Here is a 7,029-nt window from a genome sequence, read left to right as displayed (position 1 = left end):
ATGACATCACGCTTGGAGTTTGCCAAAAGGCACCAAAAGGACTCAGAGACCATGAGAAACAAGATTCTCTGGTCTGATGAAACCAAGATTGAACTCATTAGCCTGAATGCCAAGCTTTGAGTTTGGAGGAAACCTGGCACCATCCCTACGGTGAAGCATGGTGGTGGCAGCATCATGCTGTGGGATGTTTTCAGCTGCAGGGACTGGGAGACTAGTCAGGATCGAGGGAGAGATGAATGGAGCAAAGTACAGAGAGATCCTTAATGAAAACCTGCTCCAGAGTGCGCAGGACCTCAGACTCGGGCGAAGGTTCACCTTCCAACAGGACAACAACCCTAAGCACACAGCCAAGACATCGCAGGAGTGGCTTCGGGACAGGTTTCTGAATGTCCTTGAGTGGCCCAGCCAGAGCCCGGACTTGAGCCCGTTCAAACATCTCTGAAGAGACCTGAAAAATAGCTATGCAGCGACGCTCCCCATACAACCTGACAAAGCTTGAGAGGATCTGCAGAGAAGAATGGGAGAAACTCCCCAAATACAGGTGTGCCAAGCTTGTAGCGTCATACCCAAGAAGACTCGAGGCTGTAATTTTTATACATTTGCAAACATTTATAAAACCTGTTTTTGCTTTGTCATTATGAGATAATGTGTGTAGATTGTATTAAATTGCCCGCCCCAATCATTTTACAATAAGGCTGTAATGTAACAAAATGTGAAAAAAAAGTCAAGGGGCCTGAATACTATGAATGTACTGTATAATACATCTATTTGACTCCTCTGCTAAAATATACAGGATCTTAATTTGAGCCAGTTTGCTACAGCAAGAATAATCCTCCAGCAACAGGAAATGTGAATTATTATGTGGATTATAATTCATTTCATGGAAATGTTTGTAGGGGTTGATATATTTTTCATAAGGGCAAATCAAGACTGAAATGACAAACTTCAGAAGCCTTTTTCATTCTCAGCAACAAAAGTGATCAAATTAAGATCCTACATCTTTGTTAATTTCTTAATTCCCGATTTCATTGTATTCTTTGTTAATAATAAAATACAGTTTCACTGCAGTGCAGACGATAAAAAATACAGTATTCAACTACAGCATAACAGAAATTATACAGTATGAGGCGATGAGTGAGTGATAGTGAGTGATATTGGGTTGCATTCTTCCCCTACCAGTCCTTACTGAAATGGTAACGACAGCATCATAAACCCTCACCTGGTCACAGTGTAACAAAAGGGTGTGGTGGTGGGGGTATGGAACGATAGGTCTCCGTCTTACCCAATCTGACATCAAGAATCCATCTCATTTGCATACAATTGGTTGGAGCATGCAGCTAAGTCATTATGATAATGGTATTGTCAAGAGTTCCAGCATAGTAACACGATGAGACAGATCTGAAGTCTCACATGTTGTATGTCCAGGCTTCATTGAGTTCATAATATGTTACTTATCTTCACCCTTAGATGAATAGACAGTAATGGTATGCAGTATGGGTGTGATGGAACCTCAAATGTCTTCCTATTTGTAGTCCAGATAGGTAAAAACCCATAACTAAGTATTTGTATGTCTCAGATTAAGTCAGTTCGTCTTTTGTTCCATTTCAGACGTGGTGGTTTGGCCTTAGTTGTCAGAAATCATGTTGAGTGCTACAATTTCAGTGACTTGGAATGAAACGAGAGGACCCAAATATTTTGTAAGCAACAACTTCCTCTCAAAATGAGCCAATGGTTTTCTACGAGCCAATCGAGTCATAGTTTGAGGCCTTTGATTGGCTCATTCCGAGAACTTTAAGTCAGTCATTTCTATTTTTCTCAAGTCCTTTTTAGAGATTAGTTTTGTTTGTACATGTGTGTGTGGGTGGAGGCTGTTTGAGGACCTATGTGCTGCATCCAGTGTCCATAGATGTTCATATGACGTTGTGTTTGAACTATGCTGTCACAGAATACGTCTAGATGTACTTTCCAAATGCACATTTCTCTAGAGTCTAGAACAGCAAGTGATCAAGATAAGTTTCTGCAAAATAAAGCTATTATTACTATAGACAGAATAGAACCATGTCTTTTTATGAATGAGCAGCATACGCTTTTCTTTCCATGATTTACTGACGATAATTGAGGTCTTGCAGTGCCATTGGGTCCATCTTGCATTCCTCTCCTTCTTTCCAGGTTTGCAGAGAGTCCTACTCATTTTCTGGTTTTATGATGCTGCCGGGAACCACAAAGAGGATGGGACCCTTTCCAAGAGGGAACAGCTGCGGTGAAACACCAACCTGCGTGAAGCTGGTGTTTTCAGAGGCATTCCCCCCCTTCGTACAAGACTGACACCCACCCATCAACCAGTCTTCTTGTATTTTCCTTCAACAAGCAGCGCCAGTAGTTGTTGATTAGATTAATTAGGCAACGCTCCAAAATAGAATAATGAGAGGGTACGTGGCTGTGCATCAAGGGTCAGGGCTCAAGGCTTGTTATGTGCTGCGTTTACATAGGCAGCCCAATTCTGATAGTTGTTCCACTAACTGCTTTTTGACCAATCACAACAGATCTTTTCACATCAGATATTTTTCAGAGCTGATCTGATTGGTCAAAAGACCACTTAGTGAAAAAAAGATCAGAATTGGGCTGCCTGTGTAAACCCAGCTTCAGAGGGCCACTTGGCATAAAACAGCAAAGAATGACAATCATAGGAAACTGATCATTAGTTTATTGTAGATGGGAGTTCTACCTTGAAAGGTTGGGTAATTGGGTAAAGGGTAATTCCACGGTAACAGAGTGATGCTGAGACTCAGATTTTTCACTTTAAAACGTACTATATGTCAAACTAAAACCAATGGTTGCAAAGTTAAACAAACCAACTCTATACACACAGACAATTTGTATCAATTTCTACAGATTTTGTTGTACAAAAACACATTTACTTGAAGAACAGTGCAGAAGCAAAGTTCGGTAACAGAATGATGACACAAACAGCACAAACTATCATTCGGTTACCAAACTTTGCATCTGCACAGTGGAATTGCCCATATGTGAACTGGCATGCATGTGTAAACTGCCCTTTACTCAATTACTGTACTCCATTAACATCCTCTGACTTTATCATGTAGGCTTGGGGTCAATGGCATCTCAATTCTATCACTGGCATTGCATATCTAAGTGAAGCTCTGCAGCTCTTAATAAGCCACATGTGAGGTGTTTTGGTTGGCAAAGAGATGAAGATCCTTTTTCAATGCTGGTTCTAGACGATGGCGAGATCATTGAAGTCTCTGCGTTCTCTCGGCCTCGCTCTTGCCCTCCGACTGAATGATCAAAACTACAGCCCTTTTCGTTGCAGCTTCCCATCTCTCTCATGCGGTCTTTCCACCATCAACAGTCCATGTCCAAACACTCATAGGCCTAAATGTCTTTGCTTCCTCGTTTTATTTATCCCTTCCTTCCTGAGGTGAGAGCAATATGGCTGCTGCAGCCACCAGCTATAGCAGCGGAGATTTCCATCACACTGCTTTTACACATTCATATATCGTTAGGAGCATATGGCAATGTTGCCACACTTCTGGGGGGGGGGTCTATTTGTCAGCTGGTGCGTGATGTCTAATATTAACGAAGTCTTGAGATGTTGCTCGCCTGAGGTAGAGTACCTCGCTCGTCGGATGTGGCAGAGCTTGCAAACTATTACGGACTACAAAGGGAAACCCAGCTGCGAGCTGCCCAGTGACGCCTGCCTACCAGACGAGCTAAATGCCTAAAGCATGCATGAGAGCACCAGCTGTTCCGGACGACTGTGTGATCGCGCTCTCTGTAACCGATGTGAGCAAGACCTTTAAACTGATCAACATTCAAAAAGCCGCAGGGCAAGACAGATTAACAGGACATGTCCTCAAACCATGCGTGGACCAAGTGGCAAGTGTCTTCACTGCCGTTTTAAACCTCTCCCTGACCAAGTCTGTAATACCTACATGTTTCAAGCAGACCACCATAGTCCCTGTGCCCAAGAAAGCGAAATTAACCTGCCTAAATGATTACCGCCCCATAGCACTCACGTCAGTAGCTATGAAGTGCTTTGAAAGGCTGGTCATGGCTCACATCAACACCATCAACCCGAAAACCATATTCGCATACTGCCCAAACAGACCCACAGATGACGCAATCTCAATCGGACTCCACACTTCGCTTTCCCACCTGGACAAAAGGAACATCTATGTGAGAATTCTGTTGATTGACTACAGCTCAGCGTTCAACACCAAAGTGCCCACAAAGCTCATCACTAAGCTAAGGTCCCTGCGATTAAACACCTCCCTCTGCAACTAGATCGTGGACTTCCTGACGGGCCACACCCAGTTGGTAAGGGTAGGCAACAACACATCTGCCATGCTGATCCTCAACACGGGGGCCCCTCCTGTACTCCCTGTTCACGCACGACTCCATGGCCAGGCACGACTCCAACACCATCATTAAGTTTGCTGATGACACAACAGTGGTAGGCCTGATCACCGACAACGATGAGACAGCCTATAAGGAGGAGGTCAGAAACCGGACTGTGTGGTGCAAGGACAACAACCTCTCCCTCAACGTGATCAAGACAAAGGAGATGATTGTGGACTACAGGAAAAGGCGGACCGAGCAGGCCCCCATTAACATTGACAGGGATGTAGTGGAGCGGGTTGAGAGTTTCAAGTTCCTTGCTGTCCACATCACCAACGAACTATCATGGTTGAAACACACCAAGAACGTTGGGAAGAGGGCACGACAACACCTTTTCTGCCTCAGGAGACTGAAAAGATTTGTCGTGGGTCCTCAGATCCTCAAAAAGTTCTACTGCTGCACCATCGAGAGCATCCTGACCGGTTGCATCACCGCCTGGTATGGCAACTGCTCAGCATCTAACAGTAAGGTGCTACAGAGGGTAGTGCGTACGGCCCAGTACATCACTGGGGCCAAGCTTCCTGCTATCCAGGACCTATATACTAGGCGGTGTCAGAGGAAGGGCCAAAAAATGGTCAATGACTCTAGTCACCAAGTCATAGACTGTTCTCTCTGCTACTGCACGGTAAGTGGTACCAGAGCGCCAAGACTCGGACCAAAAGGCTCCTTAACAGCTTCTACCCGCAAGCCATAAGACTGCTGAACAATTAATTAAATGGCCACCGAGACTATTTACATTGACACACACACACCCTTTGTTTTTCCACTGCTGCTACTAGCTGTTTATTATCTATGCATAGTCACTTTACCCCAAACTACATGTACAAATTACCTTGACTAACCTGAACCCCGCACATTGACTCTGTTCTGGTACCTCCTGTATATAGCCTCATTATTGTTATTTTATTGTGTTACTTTTTAATTTTTTTATTACTTTAGTTTATTTTGTAAATATTTTCTTAACTCTATTTCTTGAACTGCATTGATAGTTAAGGGCTTGTAACTAAGCATTTCACGGTAAGGTCTACACTTGTTGTATTCGACGCATGTAACAAATCAAATTTGATTTGATATACTAAGAACTAAGCCAAGGTTAAGGTCTTGAATTACAGGCTTGTAGTTTGACTTTTTAAATTTGAGATATTTGACACTTTTGCTTGACCAAAAGTAGCCCTGCACAACTCCTTCTTTAGCAAATTTTTCAGCGTGACCATGTTTATGTATTTTTTTTAATGTAGCCAATTTTTTTGTATGCATTGCCCTCTGGAGACATTGGCGGCCATCACAGCAGACAACACTGTGGCTTTTGCTGTTTCACTTGACATTCTTACTGCACGGTCAATTTCACATTTTAGCGACGATTCGATTTGGAGAGTTTGGGCGAACATCTGACAACAACAAAAAAAAGAGTAACGCCTCTCGGTATGGAAGCATAACCTCAATTTATGACGGACATTACTTTTATACGACCCTGCGGTCTGTCAAAAATAAACATTTTTAGTAGTCTAGGCCTATACAAGCCAATCTAGGAAAGAGTGCCCAATACGTAATTGCAGTAACCAATGCGAAGTTGCAGTTCAGTCATTGTTGTTAAACATTCAACATGAATATACAGTCTTCCATCAAATTACGTTTCTATTTTAATCTGCTGATCGACAAGTGACGCTTAAAATTGCATCATCAAAAATAAAGCAAGGCTTACATTTACAAAAGGTAGGGTATTTTCCGCGCGTAAAGAAAATCACAAAACTACGACGAATTGCATTGATCATTGTAGACATACAGCCTATTAAACATGCGGCTGATCCGAGTGGAATTATTTTAAGCACGGATGATTTGGTCGTAACCGCAATCTCTCTCATTCACACAATTGCCGGGTGGCTCGCAATTGGTCCTGTAGACTGCCATTGGACTGTACAGCAGTCCATCCTAAATGCTACCTATCCAAATGGAGGGTGCATTCACGCAAAGCAAGCTTCCTTTTCTCACTGACTTTCCATCATTATGAGAAGCCAATCGTGCCCCGTTCTGTGTTTATAATGGTACAATGCACCTGTAATCCAGTCCCAGATACACCTGATTCAGAACTCGAAATGATGAGGTGGCGCTTTCCATCTCAGAGAAAGCATTCCATCGTCATCCTCGTAAAAAAAAAAAAGACACGCATTTCTTGGATAATGCGAAGGCACGTGAGAAAGGCTCAGAAGTGAAGGGAAAGAGTAGGGATGGGATTGGATAGTTCTGCTCAAAGCTGCAACGTGTCTGCAGTGCAGAGAAAAGACTACTGATGCCAAAAAAAAATATTTTTCATAAGGAAGACGCAGACGCGTCTATGGAGAGGTGTCTTTCTGTGCGCAATAATTATAGTATGGGCGCTACGGAGCAGTGCCTCTGACGAACTACAATTACACTTTATTCACTGATATCTCGTTGTATTGATTTGCTATATGTGCATGGATGTTGTATGATACCTTCATCTGGGGAGTTGGGATGCTTTTTGTTTTGATTTTTAACAAACTTGAGAGAGACAGACGTCCTAAATAAATACATTATTTTTCGTTCTGAATAATTCGTTTCCATTGTGGAAACTCCCCTGAACATCCACATCGG

Source organism: Salmo trutta, chromosome 32 (genome assembly GCF_901001165.1).
Source record: "Salmo trutta chromosome 32, fSalTru1.1, whole genome shotgun sequence".
NCBI lineage: Eukaryota > Metazoa > Chordata > Actinopteri > Salmoniformes > Salmonidae > Salmo > Salmo trutta.
This window is presented reverse-complemented; position numbering follows the sequence as displayed.